Consider the following 15405-nt stretch of genomic DNA (forward strand, 5'->3'; position numbering starts at 1 on the left):
CAAATTTCTGCAATATTTTTACATAGAGGTTTAGCCACACTGTCTCCTTTCTTTCCTGTCTTCCCTTGCTCTCAAGTGACCCATAAAGATGTTTTCCCAAATAAAGACAGTTGCCTCCCCAGGACAGACTTTGGGATCAGCTGTTAGGACAATACTTATTTTCCCCCCAACAGATACACTTATTATACAAGATATTCCCAAATTGTAAGCCCAATAGCGATTTTTCCCTCCCTGTTTCTCTACCTTGCAGCCTATCTGCGGATTTTTTGTTTCATACGATAGTGGGTTTTGATTCCTTCAACCATCTGTGCAACAGAGGAAAAGCACTGGTGTTCACCAATCCAGTGGCAGAGAAGGGGGGTCATCCTGACTGTTTCTCCTGCTTTCCTGCATTCTGGCACACCTGAAATATTTTTTTTAAAGATTTTATTTATTTATTTATAAAAGAGAGAGAAAGAGAGCACAAGCAGGGGGAATGGCAGGCAGCGGGAGAAGCAGGCTCCCCACCGAGCAGGGAGCCTGATGTGGGACTCGATCCCGGGACCTGGGATCATGACCTGAGCTGGAGGCAGACGCCCAGCCAACTAAGCCACTCAGGTGTCCTCACACCTGAAATATTTGTAAGGCACACATGCTAGAGTTAATGGAGAAGGTTGCATGTGTCCAAAGATGACTGGCCCTGGGGCTTCAGCTGTTCCCAGGGCTCTGGACATGCAGCCTCCATCCAGCCAACTCAGGACCGTGGAGATCAATATGGAAGCACACCAGTCAGATCTCACAGCCACCTTTTGGGAAGCTCTGGAAAACAGTAGCCTTCCTCAAGCCAAGGTAAATCAAACCAGCTTCTCATCTATTTGGGCCAAGAGTACCTGTTTGGAACTTGTTGTGATACTTCAAGGAAATGTATATTTTTTTATACATAATTAAACATATATTACGTTGTATTACTTCTAATGTAGAACTCTGAAATTACAAAACCAAAAGCCTACCCTACCACATTAGCATTACTAGATTATATTTGATTAAGTCATATTTCCAAATGTACTCTACTAAGATGTAATGTATAACGGTCTTTTTGTGTTTATTGTTACTTTAACATTCTACTCATTGCTCCTTTTAATTAGCTGGAAAATTCAAGGGGGCTTTGGAACATCTGTGGGAAAATCACCTTAACACATGGGTGGTTAATTCCAAAGCTCATTTTGAAAGTGCATGGTGTGCGATCCTTCATTTTTTTCGTTCACTCATTCATTCAGGAACTATTGGCTGAATGCCTGGTATGTGGTGGTTAAGGCGAGAAAGGGAAAAAAGTATGTCATAGTTGCTCCTTCTAGGAGATCTGGAACATAAAGTCCAATAGACAGACAGTTCTTGGATATTTGAAGCCTTAAAGTTAAGTTTAAAAGAGTTAATAGGTATCAAAATAATAGGTAACAATAGTGAAACAGGAATTCTTCAAAAAGAGTATTCAGGTGAGGGAGCATTGTTAGGAGTAAGATATAATTTAAGCTGCTCTTTGAAAGATGGGTAAGATGCAGAAGAGCTAGAAGCAAGAGAACACTACAACTATAGATTCTGGCAGAATGCAGTTTTAGTATAAGAAAGGGCTTGTTTTAAAATAAAATACCTGGGCTCCTGGGTGGCTTAGTCAGCTAAGTGGTTGCCTTCTGCTCAGGTCATGATCCCAGGATCCTGGGATCGAGTGCTGCATCCAGCTCCATGTTCCGTAGGGAGCCTGCTTCTCCCTCTGCCTCTCTCTCTCTCTCTCTGTCTCTAATGAATAAATAAATAAAATCTTAAAAGAAATAAAATACCTCCCAGAGAATAGGTAAACGTTAAAACCAAGAGTTTTTCTTTTTTTTTTTTTAAAGATTTTATTTATTCATTTATTTGAGAGAGAGAGAGAGAGAGAGAGAGCACATGAGAGGGGGCAGGGTCAGAGGGAGAAGCAGACTCCCTGCCGAGCAGGGAGCCCGATGCGGGACTCGATCCAGGGACTCCAGGATCATGATCTGAGCCGAAGGCAGTCGCTTAACCAACTGAGCCACTGAGGCGCCCAAAACCAAGAGTTTTTCTAAGTAAAATTTTGTTTTAATGAAAGAGAGAGCGCAATGAAGGAATGATCAAAGATGTTGGCATAATTCTAGTGTAAAATGATCCAGCATAATTTATTCACTAAATATTGGCAAAGGATTGTGTGTTAGCTGTTCGGATGGGTGGTTATTGTTCCTATAATGAAGAATAAATGTCTTAAAATTGTTGCCTATCAAGAGAGCAAAAATAGGAATAATATCCATTTTTAAGACCCTGTAAATATTTTATTTATTCACAGCCAACACCTTTATTGAAGGGAAACAGTTTTGCTACTGTTGTGACAGTTGTTCTTGTTAGACATACTACAATTTCAGACCGATGGAAGAGTGATAAAGGTTGTCCATTTCCCTTCCCAACCCCAACTCCGAGGAACTCGCTTAGGGCTTATTTATTTTCCTTTTCTTCTCAGAATTGCTTTAGGGTCCATCATAGAGATGACATAAAACTGTAATTTTTGAGTTCATTTGGGCTATGGGACCAGGACTATTTTAAATCCCTCGAAAGAAGCTTGACTAAATTTCCTAAATCTTGTTGGTTCTTTCTTGAATGTGCTGGTCTGAATAAATTCTCCTCGGGAACACTGAAAATCAGTTTGTGTGGGAAAGCTGCCCAAGAGTTATAGTGTAGAGGGGCCAGGAGCGGGGGTGGGGAGGACGACGACAAACCTAAGTCTTCTACTTTCGTCATTTCAATCAGTGGAGTAAGTCAAAACTGGAGATTCATTCTGATAGCTCTAAAGAAATGCACTCTTAGACCTGAGACCCAGGTTGAACTTGTTCTTGAAGGCTTGCAGCGCAGTGGGTAGTAATGGTATTTCTCTCTCATTATTGACCAAATCTGAAACTTGAAGTTGTTCACACAAGAACGAGTTATTTAATTCATAAAGGAGCCATTATAAACATTTTCCATCCACTTATCCATTCATCCATCCACCCAGCCAGCCGGTCCGCCTGCCAGCCAACCAGACTTTCAGTGTTTAAACCTACTTAACAGGTAAAGCACCCGGGCTCCACCTGAGTGGCTGTATCTCTTATACCACTGGCCTTTCCCCCCACATGTCCACATAGTATGATCATTATTCCAAGCCCAGACATCAGCGTCTTCCTCGTTCCTATGAATGGCAGCATAGCATTTGATGGAATGCAATGGATGCACCTTAATTTATTCAAGGAGTTTCTTTTAAAAAATGCAGCAAAACTTATCAGTCCTCATAACGAAATCAGAGTTAGAGAAAGTATGTAATATTTGATTTATTTAAAGAATCCTACAATCCCTAGGGGGTCTTGTGTGTGCGAATTAGATACGGCATGTAAAATTTTTCAAATAGAAAATCCAAAGCTAAAAATCACCCCTTAATGGACAAAATACATTCCTTTTTTTTTTTTTAATGAATATGCTTTTTTTTTTTTTAATTGAAGTGTAGTTGCACAATGTTACATTAGTTTCAGGTGTACAACATAGTGATTGACAAGTCTGTATATCATGCAGTGCTCACCACAAGAACAAAATACATTGTCTTTCCTGGTCCACAAACAACAACAAGACAAAGCATTACATGGGATGTACTAAAGTCTTCTGCAGCTTGGGCTGACCCCCATTCTCCTTCAAGAGGAATCTGCTTTTGATGGTTCCATTGCTCTTCATCTCTGGGTATATTCTGGTGGGGCGTTTCCTCCCTAATTGTTCTGCATATTCTTGGAAGGACCACCTCCCTCCCGAGCTTCTCAGAGTCAGCAGGCTTCCTGCATATGCTTGGGTGTCCTTAAGATCTGTGCAAGTCTTCCCACCGAGGTCTCTTGTATTCACGACCTAATTTGCTGTTTTAGTTTGAGTTGAAACAGAGTCCCTCTTCTGTAAGGTTTGGTAGAAGACGCAGTCCTGTTTTCAGAGAGTACCCAGCCCTTGCTTGCTCATATGAACACCTTGATTGTTTGGTCTGTCTGAATCCCAGGATACTATTTTATTTTATTTTACCTAGAAGAATCCAAAATGTCAAATTCATCTATTCAAGTCTACATAAACATCAGTAGGTAAAAGTAATTTGAAGATTGTTTTTCATGCAATAAAGAACAATATATCATATCCTTAATTTTGCCCTTAAAGTTGAGATGAATAGGTGTTTTCACAAAATGGATTTACTGGGCAGTCAAATGCAAGCATTGCAGAGAAGAAATGTGCTGTATAGAATCTATTTAGTTTACCAAGGGTAGTCACTTGTGTAATTTGAGAAATAAAGCCTTCCAGAGATATACAGAATTAATCTTACCTTTCAAATTATTTTTACTGGGAGACAGTTCTTTTTTGCTTAAAACTCAAGTGAAGTCTGATAACTTTTGTCTGAAGTCCAATTGGCTTCACATCATTGGGCAGCACAAAGTATCTTTATATAGCATGACCCCCATTCCTTAAAAAAAAATTAAAATGGGTCAGTGAGAAGATAAATGTGTAATTTCTTTTACATAGAGGAACCTGAGAAAACTATCAAGTATTTGCCCAAACTGAGATATTTCCATGCATTTGTAGCTAAGTAATTTAGAATGGATTGGTTTATTTCAAAATATAAAATGATATCCCCACAAAGATAGACTCATGAAATAGGAAATCTCTAGAAAATAATGAAAAAAAATTTTACACCTTACCCATAAGACAATAGTCAGCAAAAAACAGATTGTAGAAAGACAAGAAGACAGAGCTCATCTTAATCATGGTAAAGAGTGGAGAAAATGTAAGAATTAATGTGCATTTAGAAAAACGCTCTTGGACAATTGTTCATACTGAGGCAGGCTGATTGAAAGTATTTCTTGTAATTATTGAATAGCATTTACACTCCCTGTCTCAAAAGAACTTTAGCCTCGTAACAGTCTTGGTTCAGCTCACACCATGTCTTAGTCTTTCTGTGTCATATTCATTTCATAGGGATGATGCAACTGATTACAGAATTCAGTTAATTTGAAAGAGATGCAGCATAAGTACTGTCAATCACGAAATGCTTTCATTACTTTTTTTTTAAATTCTCATTTCCTTTGGTCATGGTCCTTTTGGAGATTTAAACAGTAACATCATTCTGACTTCTCTTTTCTACATTCCTTGCCCATGAGAAGGCAATCTTCAATTTATTGTTTTTAGTTGGTAAATTCTGATGTTTGTAAGCAGTCAGTCAGTCAGTTGTTCGTGAAATAATTTATGGAGCATCTATCAAGTGTCTAGTGCTGAATTAGGTGTTAATCTGACATTATTGTCATTTCCTTCACATTGTCTTATTTACGGATTTTTAAAAAATGGATATTAATGTAGATTAGAATGGAGATTTTTTTGTTTTCTTTACTAGTTGTTTGCTGCTATCCTTAAGCCATCATCCTCCCTTCAGACTTTTTGCTTAAGTTTATTTATTTATTTTTAAGTAATCTCTACAGCCAACTTGGGGCTTGAACTCACAGCCCTGAGATTAAGGGTCGCATGCTCTTCTGACTGAGCCAGCCAGGTGCCCCTCCCTTCAGACTTTTAAAGGTCCTGGTATAGAATTAAAATTAATAGTTTCTCCGTAGGGGCTGAGCTCCTGGATTGGTGGCACTTGAGAGTAATGTTGGCTTCTAATGAACAGATTTGTATGGAAATGTCCTTTTCAGAGGTAGAATCAGGGTTGGGATTTAATTTTCCCCTGTAGCTCTGCTTTGAAAATTTGCCTCCGGCCTCCTCTGCCCTTATCCTAGGGTCATCCCAGAATCATCACAATTTTTTTTTTTTTTCTTGCTTGGGATTCTAAAGAGTAAGAAGGGCAAACTTAGTCTGTTTTGCACCTATTTTTACCCTATCTCACCTTCCATGTAAAATCACTTTTGCCCTCTTTCTGCAACTGCCTTGGGTAGACAGGACCAGCAGTGAGAATGGGAAGGTGAATGCAGGGTCAGCGCTAAGGTCCTCATCCTCAGCCACGAGCTTTTTTTTGCATGGAATTACAAGCTCGTAGTAGCAGCTCCACTTCCAAACTTTAGTGGAGAAGCTGGTCTTTATTGTTCGGTGGCGCGATGGGTCTGTTAAGTTTGTGTTACGCATCCTGTCTTAGTGTTTTCCCCTCTCTTAGCTTCTCCCCACCCTGGAGAGCAGTCTCTCTGCATGTGTCAAACTTCCTTTTCTCTCCTCGTATTTCATTCCTCCAGGATCTGTAAAGTGTCCAAGTTCTCATAGCTCGCATAAAAATGGATCATGTCCAGAGGGACCAGTGCCGACTTCTCATTAATCTGTTGGAGTTTCAAATGTACAGGCTTCAGCGAGAGCAGTGGGAGAGGAAGAAAAGGAGAGGGAGGTCTCATCTCCAGGAAAGAAGGGCACTTCCTATGGCAGGATTGGTACCTTAGAGTTTGCCCTCCCAAGGTTGAATTTTGGGCTGAACAGTCTAGGAGTAAGTCAGCCTGAATCCAGAGGCCTGAGACAAAGAGTTTGGCTGGGACACTGTGACTTAGCTTCGTGGCCAAAGAAGAATATGTAAATTCACTGGATTCCCAGGCATTTCAGCTCTAGAGGAAGAGGATTAGGGGAATCCAAGAGTCTTGACCTTACTGTGAGGCTGAATTATAACTAGAGCCTGTTTTAACTAGCACAGCTTGAGTTTCATACTTGAAATAAAGCTTAAATCAAAATACTCTCCACTCCGACCATATTCTGATGGGAAACTTATTAAATGTTAAAGTCTAATCTGAAAGCAAACAGAGCTTTAAAGAAAACGATGCAACATCATTTAATCGTGTTTATAACTTGAGGGACGAATGTCTGGGCCTCATAACCCAGATAGGAGATGGAATTCCACGGCCCTCCTTCCCAGTCTGGACCTGTCTGGAAGCGTTTATTTGTACGAAGTTTTCCAGTCTGCAAGTCTGTGTCATTGTTTAGATTCGGCCTGAATAAACAGACAGAATGATAAACTTCCTCTTCAGGTGCGGTTTGTATCTTTTGAACCAGGTCATAGCCCGTAAGCCATGCCCTCCTGGCCAGAGACTGTACCAGCTCTGCGCATTGTTTGTAGGAGGCCCTACTGTGTGCCCAGTCCTCTATGGCAAACCTATGGGCATGGTGATCACGACAGTGACACCCAGCCCCTGGTGATGTTGTAGTCACGCTGCGAAAGTGAATCCGACACATGAAATTAGAGGCTCATTCAGGAAAATCCCGAAGGAAGGAAGAGTCCAAAGTCCTGATGTCAAATGTCAAAGCCTGCTCAAGCAGATACTACGCACTTAGTGATCAGGAAGAAGACAAATGAGTGTTGGCTTTAGTTCCTGGGGGGACATTTAATGGAATGAATTGGATTGGAGATGGTCTGTGCAGAGTGTGTTCAATTTTGGGTGCCAGACTTTATTTATTTATTTATTTATTTATTTATTTATTTATTTATTTTTAAAAGATTTTATTTATTTATTTGAGAGAGAGAATGAGATAGAGAGAGCATGAGAGGGGGAAGGGTCAGAGGGAGAAGCAGACTCCCTGCTGAGCAGGGAGCCCGATGCGGGACTCGATCCCGGGACTCCAGGATCATGACCTGAGCCGAAGGCAGTCGCTTAACCGACTGAGCCTGGGTGCCAGACTTTAAAAAGAGTAACCAGTGAAGTCAGCACAGTGCTTTCCATCTGGGAACCACACGCGGTTTCTAGGCTAGAGCTCCATCCCCCCAGCCCTGCCCCATGGCCTTGCCTCTCTTCCCAGTATGCTGTACAGACAGTATCATCTTCTCTGGCATGCATGACAAGAGTGGTTCGTTAGGCAGCGCCGAATCAGAGGAGTTTTGGGATGGCAAAGGAGCTAGATAACCAGGACTCCCGAGGAAGATTGAAGGGCCTCGCCAAACGCACTTGGAGCTGAGAAGATTAAGGATAAACATAACAGTTGTTTTCAAACATTGCAAAGGCCATCTTGTTGCAGAGCAAGTTCACTTGTTATCAGTTTGGGGTGCAGACCCGGGCCTGTTGGGTGGACGTCCCAGTGACCATACAAGAATTCAGCTCAGACAAGAGTTTTCTCCCAATTAAAATGCCTGACAGAGCACTGTTCTTCAGAGCAGTGAACTTTTCATTCCTGAAAATGTGAGGGAGAAGTTGGCCGTCAACCATGCTGGCTTGTGTGGATAGGGTGGCAGGGTTAGACTAAGTGGGCTCCAAGGTTTCTTTCAACTCAACTATCTTCTTCATTGGGTGTCTATTTAGGAAACCAAGGCCCCTAGAAATGATGGTAGCCTTCTGGGCAAAGGTCACTATAGCACAAACAAACAGGGAACAAGGAGAACGGGGATGTCCCCGGGTCGTGTGTGTGTGTGTGTGTGTGTGTGTGTGTTGTAGGAATGACAAAAGTATGAGATCCCTGATCGAGAACTTTGAACATTCTGACAGGCAAGGGGGAACATCTTGCTTCCTGTCCTGGGGCAGGATATGATAAAACAGGTGTGTGAGGGAGTTTTGCTTACTATCCTGGGCTCTAGCCTGGGATGTAGGAGGTGAGGGGAGATACTGATGGCTTCTTAGGGAGACCACTGAGGGGCAACCCCGGTTATCCTACACCTTGCCTGGGCTGTGATGGGAGTAATGCAAACAGAATAAAAAGGCGAAAATCAGAATTTAGTGGAAAGACTAATATGGGTCTCCTTGAAAATGGCTCTGAAGTAGGATTCTCTAAATTATTAATTGAAGGTTACGTGGTTGAGTCTTTAAATCAGGAGACCACAATCAAGTATTTATATTTTGGTCTACCACTTGAGATGACCAGTGACCTGAGACAAGTCATTAAAATTCCTCATATTTGAATTCCCTAGTAGTATCATCCCAGCAACAGAGAGTGTTTGCAAAGTATTCTGAGTCCTGGATGAGAGGAGCCTTGTTATATTAATATCATACTATAATTTTTCTTGTTGGGGTTGTTGTTTTCAGTTACAACAATGATGCAATTTTATATTTCCTACCTTAGGGATGTTTTTGTCTTCCAGCTGGATTCCAAAAGATGTTCTTTGAAAGACTGGCAACTTGTTCAAATATTTGTTTTAGTATTGGTCCATCAAGGGAATGTAAAAAATATGTAATATTAGAGATTATTATTATTTCCCTCCCTCCCCACAATCTAACATCTAGAATATATTGAAAATACTTTGGCCTCATCTATTTACAAGAAGCTATAGTGATTTAGATTGGTGCTTTCCTGGGGTACTGATTTTTTTTGTGTGTGTGTGTGGAATTCTCTGAACAGAGCTTTCCTGAAAAGAATACATTAAGACTGTCAGAATGATTTTTTTCAGCAGACTAAGCTTTGCAGATGCCCTTTGTTGAGGGAAAAATGCATTATTCTGAAAGTCCTTCTGATCTTTAGGAAAACTGAAAATATCAAATGTTCTTCTACCATTTGAACTTCCCTACAAGAAAATCCCAGGAATTTTTATTTTCTGGACAAAAGTAGTTCAGAGCTGATGGTATCTTAAAACATGAGCATAGAAGTGCCTTAAAGAAAATTTAACTTTCAACATGGATTTACTGAAAAGAAGACTCAGCCCTACCCTTGAAAAGCAGACATTGTAGTACCCCCTTTCTGTTTTCCATTTTATATATTTTTTGCACCTTAACATTTCCATAGGTGAAGGGGTATATCCAGCGTAATTATCCTGGGATATAATTATTTAATGTGTGTCGGTAAGACACGGTTCAGATATTTATTGAGCCCTGCTTGGCCGTGCCCTGAATGAGACCATGCTATTTCAGGATTGCAAAAACAACTCCGAGGCATTGGAAGAAGAAGAAAGGAGGACATTCCTCGAAAAGAGTGGGTTTCACGGTTTAGAAATCCATTTTGTGGCTTGCACGGGCGGACAGTGCTTGAGTGTGAGAGAGCTCACTTTGATTTACAGGGACTTATAAAATGTACTGCTCTTTGTACCCCAAGTCACAGACCTGCTGTTAATAGGACATGCACCCAGAGTTTTTGGTGGTAAAATGTACAAAACCAAACAATAATCTCTTCGGGAAGAGCCTCAAAGGCGGGACCGAGTCTGTTAACTTGGGTTTGTACAATGTCTAGCAGGGGCCATGCATAGACAAGCCCTCACAAATGTCTTTGTTGTTGTTGATGATGATTGAAACTGAGAATCCAGTGAGGAGTAAAGGGGTTTGTTTACCATGAGAGATCGAAGGGGAACTCTGTAGGCGAGGAGGAAGAAGATGGATGGGCAGTCCAGGACCTAGGTTGGCAGATTCTACTGCTGTTCTTTAAGGAAGAGGAAAAATGGCTCAGCTTCTCCTCCAGAAGTGTCCTGGCCCCCTGCTAGGAAATTCATTCCTGGTTTGGAGGCGTTGGAGACGTTCAGTGTGATTTGGGTGCAGAAGGTCATTTGTGACTGCATTCTCTCGGGGCTTGGCTGGCTGTCCACCCTGCCTCATCTTTTACTCCAGTCACTTGCCCCTGCCTCTCCTCCTCTCTCCCTTTCTTCCTCAACTACTTATTGAGGTTTACTTCTCTCCTAGGCTGCAGAGATCTCACTCTTTTCCTTCCTGTATCTGGAGACTGGTTCGGGGACAGTGGACATCTACCAAATCAGCATTTTTATGTGTGAGCGAGTTGAGGCTTGCTTATGTACAGAGGGGGGGTCTTACAACATTTTCTAGTGTGCTTATTGGGTTTTCTTGTACCTATGGTGGAAAAGCATACAAATAGACCATTGCCTCTATAGGATCAGTATAAACATTAGATGGCATTGCAATGTATCATTATTGTATACAATGTGTCCCTTTAAAGTAATTTTGTTGAGAGAATTTCTTAGTTTGGGGGAAAGGATGAAGAGCAGAACCAGTATGCAATTGTTATGTCGTTGAGTTATTCTCGAAGTAGCAAGAAAAAAGGTGTGTTTCTCTAAGGCTGCAGGTGCACTGAAATTCTTCTCCGCACAGATGTGCTTGTGAAGAGTTAAGGTAATTTAGAATCGAAAAACTTGTACATTGCCAAGTTAATAGTTAATGCAGTTCTAGTTTTTGCCTAAAGGACGATTTGTTTATTTATTTTAAAGTAGGCTCCACGCCCAATGTGGGGCTTAAATTTACAACCCCAAGATCAAGAGTTGCATGCTCTACGGACTGAGTCAGCATGGTGCCCCTGCCTAAAAGATGATTTATCATGGAAGGAAGAAAAAAAATACAATGTATATATAGTTTGTTAGGGGTGCAAAAATTACTGTGATTTCAGGTGTTCTTAATTAATTAATTAAAATTGGTTATTTTTAATTCTTTTTCACTTGCTTCTGCAGCTCTGTGCAGCAAGAACTTTTTACTTTGTATATTGATCAACAAGCATATTTTCTAATAACGCGAAGGCCTCCAACCTGATTTTTGCCTCCATTCCCAGTGTACTCTTTCTTAGGAAGATTGTTACTTTTTCTTACACTCTGGATGGCGGTGGGGCCCCCGGTAAATCCCCAGACAGAAAATATCATCCCTTGCAGGTTCCTTATTGCCCTTTGCATCTGGACTAGTCCAGTGACTGTACTCAGTGGTGACCCTCCTCAAATCTGGTTTTGCTTCGGGGTTAAAGTGACTTCTACACCCCAGCTCGCCCAGGACCCTCTCTTGTGCACCTGCTATCCCAGTATATTAATTAGAAGCACCTCCTTCCGGGGCGCCTGGGTGGCTCAGTCGTTAAGTGTCTGCCTTTGGCTCAGGTCATGATCCCAGGGTCCTGGGATCGAGACTCGCATCAGGCTCCCTCTGCCTCTGTCTCTCTCTCTGTCTCTCATGAATAAATAAATAAAATCTTAAAAAAAAAAAAAAGAAGCACCTCCTTCCTTCTCTGGGCTTATTCCTGAGTTAACCTCAGGTATTGGTGGAGAGAAGCCAGGTTCCAATCGGGTGTTACTTGAAACAAAAGAGAAACCATGTTGTCAGGAACTTAGTAACACTGGGTCTACATTAACAGGTTTCTGATCTGGGAAGTGGATATCATTCCACTTAGATATTCACTCACCATCTTTCTAGATACTGGGAATATAGATACAGTTCTGGATACTGGGAATATGGAAGTGAAGAAAACAGTCATTGCCCTAAAGAAGCTTCTGTTTTGGTGGGAGGGACTGGTGACAATGAAAAAAGAAAAGGCACAATTTAATGTCACGTGATAATAAATGCTGTAACCAAGAAAGCAGAGTGTGGGGATAGAGATGTTGCCAGAAGGGCTATCTTCAATGGGGTGGCCATTGGAACTGTCACTGGAGTTACATCAGATGGGTCCTGTGCACGAGGCAATGCCTTGGTTAATGACTTTGGATGCCCCTGGAGTACCCTGGAACCTCACAAGGGAAAGGACAGTGATTGGCACAATGCTGTAGCCATTTGTTTTGTGTGTGTTGTCTTCAGTGGCTATGAATTTGCTCTTCGTATCGTATCTCCAGTACCAACAGCCTCACACCATGAGTTGGTGTTATTACCCGCATCGCACTTCCAGTGAGTTTAAGAGTTCAGAGAGGGATGGAGAGAGGAGGGCATTTTTGAACGGGGCGCAGCAACGCTCCAGAACGTTTCCCGGGCTGTGTCCTGTCCCTCATGTGGCTCCGGAGGCAGGCGTTCTGGAAAATTCTTTCTACATCCCAGATCCTAGGTTGGAGCTTCCTGCCATCTGAGAGGTTTGCAACGTTTCCTGAACCTTAGAGAGGGAAGGGAAATGGGCTCCTAGATCCAAAACCTTCAGACTGACGTGTTTGCCAAGTGCTTTGCAATCTGCCTTTCCATAATCCCCTCTCATTATCTCTGTGATGGGGTTTATCGTGCTGCCACTGCACTTTACTGAATAAATGGAGGGACAGATGGAGACGGCAGAGTTGGAGGAGAACAAGAGAGGATATGGAGCTGGAGCTCTTCACAGGGACGGCCCACCTGTGGGCTTCCTGTGGGGACAAGCACATGACTGGCGCCTGGTATTGGCTTTTGGTAAAAGGGGCGGCATGAATGAGCTACACGAGGGGAAGGTGAGCTGCTGTTTATTTGCAAAGTTTTGAACATGATTATACATTAAATTAATGAAGAGATCCTCCTGTTGAAGGAGAATACTGTTTCAAATCCTTTCGCATGGTGAATTTTCTCGATCTGGGTTTCATAAGGAATCTTAAAGGAATGACATTTAAAAATGTTCAGTAGACGAAGAAAGCAGGAGTGGTGAGGTGGCCATTAAATCATGGGTCAGTCCGCAATCCCCCAGGGTTTGAATTGCTGACGATATCTTGGATGTTGTAGCTGGTTGCTGGTGGGTTTGTCCCTATGTCTCTTTGTCCATCCATCTATCTGTTCCTTAACCCACCTCTCCATCCAACCATTCAAGTTGGTCCTGTAGGAGGAGGTACTATTACTTACTAGTAGTGTGGTTATTCATCTCACATGGACTCAGTTTCCTTAGTTAGAGAATAATGGGCTATGTCTAGAATATTTAAACGGAACTGTTAATATCAGATTCCTGAGGTGGTTATATTTGATTATGTACGAGACATTGGAAAGAATATAAATATGAATTAAACATGGGTCCTACCTCCAAAGAGCACACAGTCTGGTGGGTGAGATGACGATAGATGGGTAGTCATAGTGCATGTGGAGAGTGATCAGGTACCAGACACTGTTGTAGTGAGATTGGGATAGGAATTCAGAGAAGAGGGAGATGTTTTTGGCTGTGGGTGTTAAGGAAGACTGGCTGGAGTGGGGCGAAGGTGGCATTTACGTGAGTGCAGGGAAATAAGACTTATGAAGTTGATGAGCATCAGTTGATTACCATCCTCCCTTGTAGTTCATTTTGGTTCCTAACAGTGAGACAGGCTTTCATGTCCCCATTTCGCAGATGGAGAAAGTGAGGCAAAGAATAGGATTAAGTAATTTGTCCGAAGCTACCAGGCAGGCTGTTGAGGGACAGAGCTGTGATTCAGGAGGAGGTCTATTAACCTCTTTCCATTCTGTCCTAAAGGTTGAGTCAGGAGGGAAATGAGGCCAGCAGGGCATTTCAGGAGAAGAAAAGACCCTCTGTGCGGGCGTGACTAGGTAGAAGTGCCCTGCGTACGTGAGGAACAGTAGACGGAGCACCATGGGACCCCAATGGTGGCAGTAGAAACCAGGCGTGGGAAGCTGGTTGGACTTCCCTAATGTCTGGCTACAGGATCTGGTTTTCATTCGACCCACATGGAGATTTGGTGCAGGGATACAACATGATTAGAGGAGTGCATTTTAGGATGTTTATGACTCTAAGACCTCATGATTCTAAAATACTTGCATGTAACTAAGCTCTTCAGTGTGGTGCCCAGAAACTCCCTCCCCTGGTGTCTCCTGCAGTCTGGCCCTTGAGAGGTTTCATCCCAGGGCTTTTGTCCTAAGGAACAGCCGGCCCCCTCTCCACCGTCAGCACTTTTAAAAAATCCCTGCTTGATGCTTGGGATTTTGAGAAGAAAATTCCTTAATCTCCCCCCCACCCCCAGCCTCCTCTCTGCTGTTCCGTGGTTTTAACCTATTTCCTGCTCTTTCAAAACTTCTTCTATTAATAAATGAATAATTAGATCTGCTTTGGCTTTGCTAGTGAAAAATATACCATAATATTTAGATTAAAACAGCGTATAACGACACTAGAAAAATACATCCCGGTTACATGATGAGTTCCTCCTTTTCCTTTTTATTCGCAGTATCCTGGGGTGGCCTACTGGAGAAAAAAATACTATTTGATTCTCCCTGGGTGGTCAGACAGGACTTGTAAAGACTCTTGTTTGTTTTGTGTTGAGGCTTCAAAGGCACGCAGGCTTCCCTACATAAAGATGTACTAAGAAAATGGGGATTTTTTGAAGTTGCTATGTATAAAGGGAAATCCAGAGCAACCATCTTCCTTTAGAACTACAAGCTAATGTGATTAGAGGGTCTCTTTTCACCCGGGATCTTTGTTGTTTCTACGTCTGGTCAATACCACCCGTCTTAGGGGGAGATCTGTGCTCAGGAAAACCATTTCCGTGTGTGTGTGTGTGTGTGTGTGTGTGTGTGTGTGTGTATTTGTAAAACACACACACATGCTTTAATTTTTAAACCCACATTTATTGTGCAAATTTTTTCTTAAGGCGAAGGAATCGGAGTGGTGTGTGCACGCGTGTGTGTGTTTGCGCACGTGTGTGTTGTTGAGGACGCTCCGTGGGTGCGTGCTAGTGAAACATGTTTCGGGCCACGTGTTCTGCACATTCCAATTAGTAAGGCCCTCCTGCTGTGGTGTGGGAGAAAAGTTTGGATTGGGGTCAGGGCTGGCTAAATGTAGGATCCTTTTTAATGCAGTCTTTGCAGAACTCCCTCA

Source organism: Neomonachus schauinslandi, chromosome 8, assembly GCF_002201575.2.
Source record: "Neomonachus schauinslandi chromosome 8, ASM220157v2, whole genome shotgun sequence".
In the NCBI taxonomy this organism is placed as follows: Eukaryota; Metazoa; Chordata; class Mammalia; order Carnivora; family Phocidae; genus Neomonachus; species Neomonachus schauinslandi.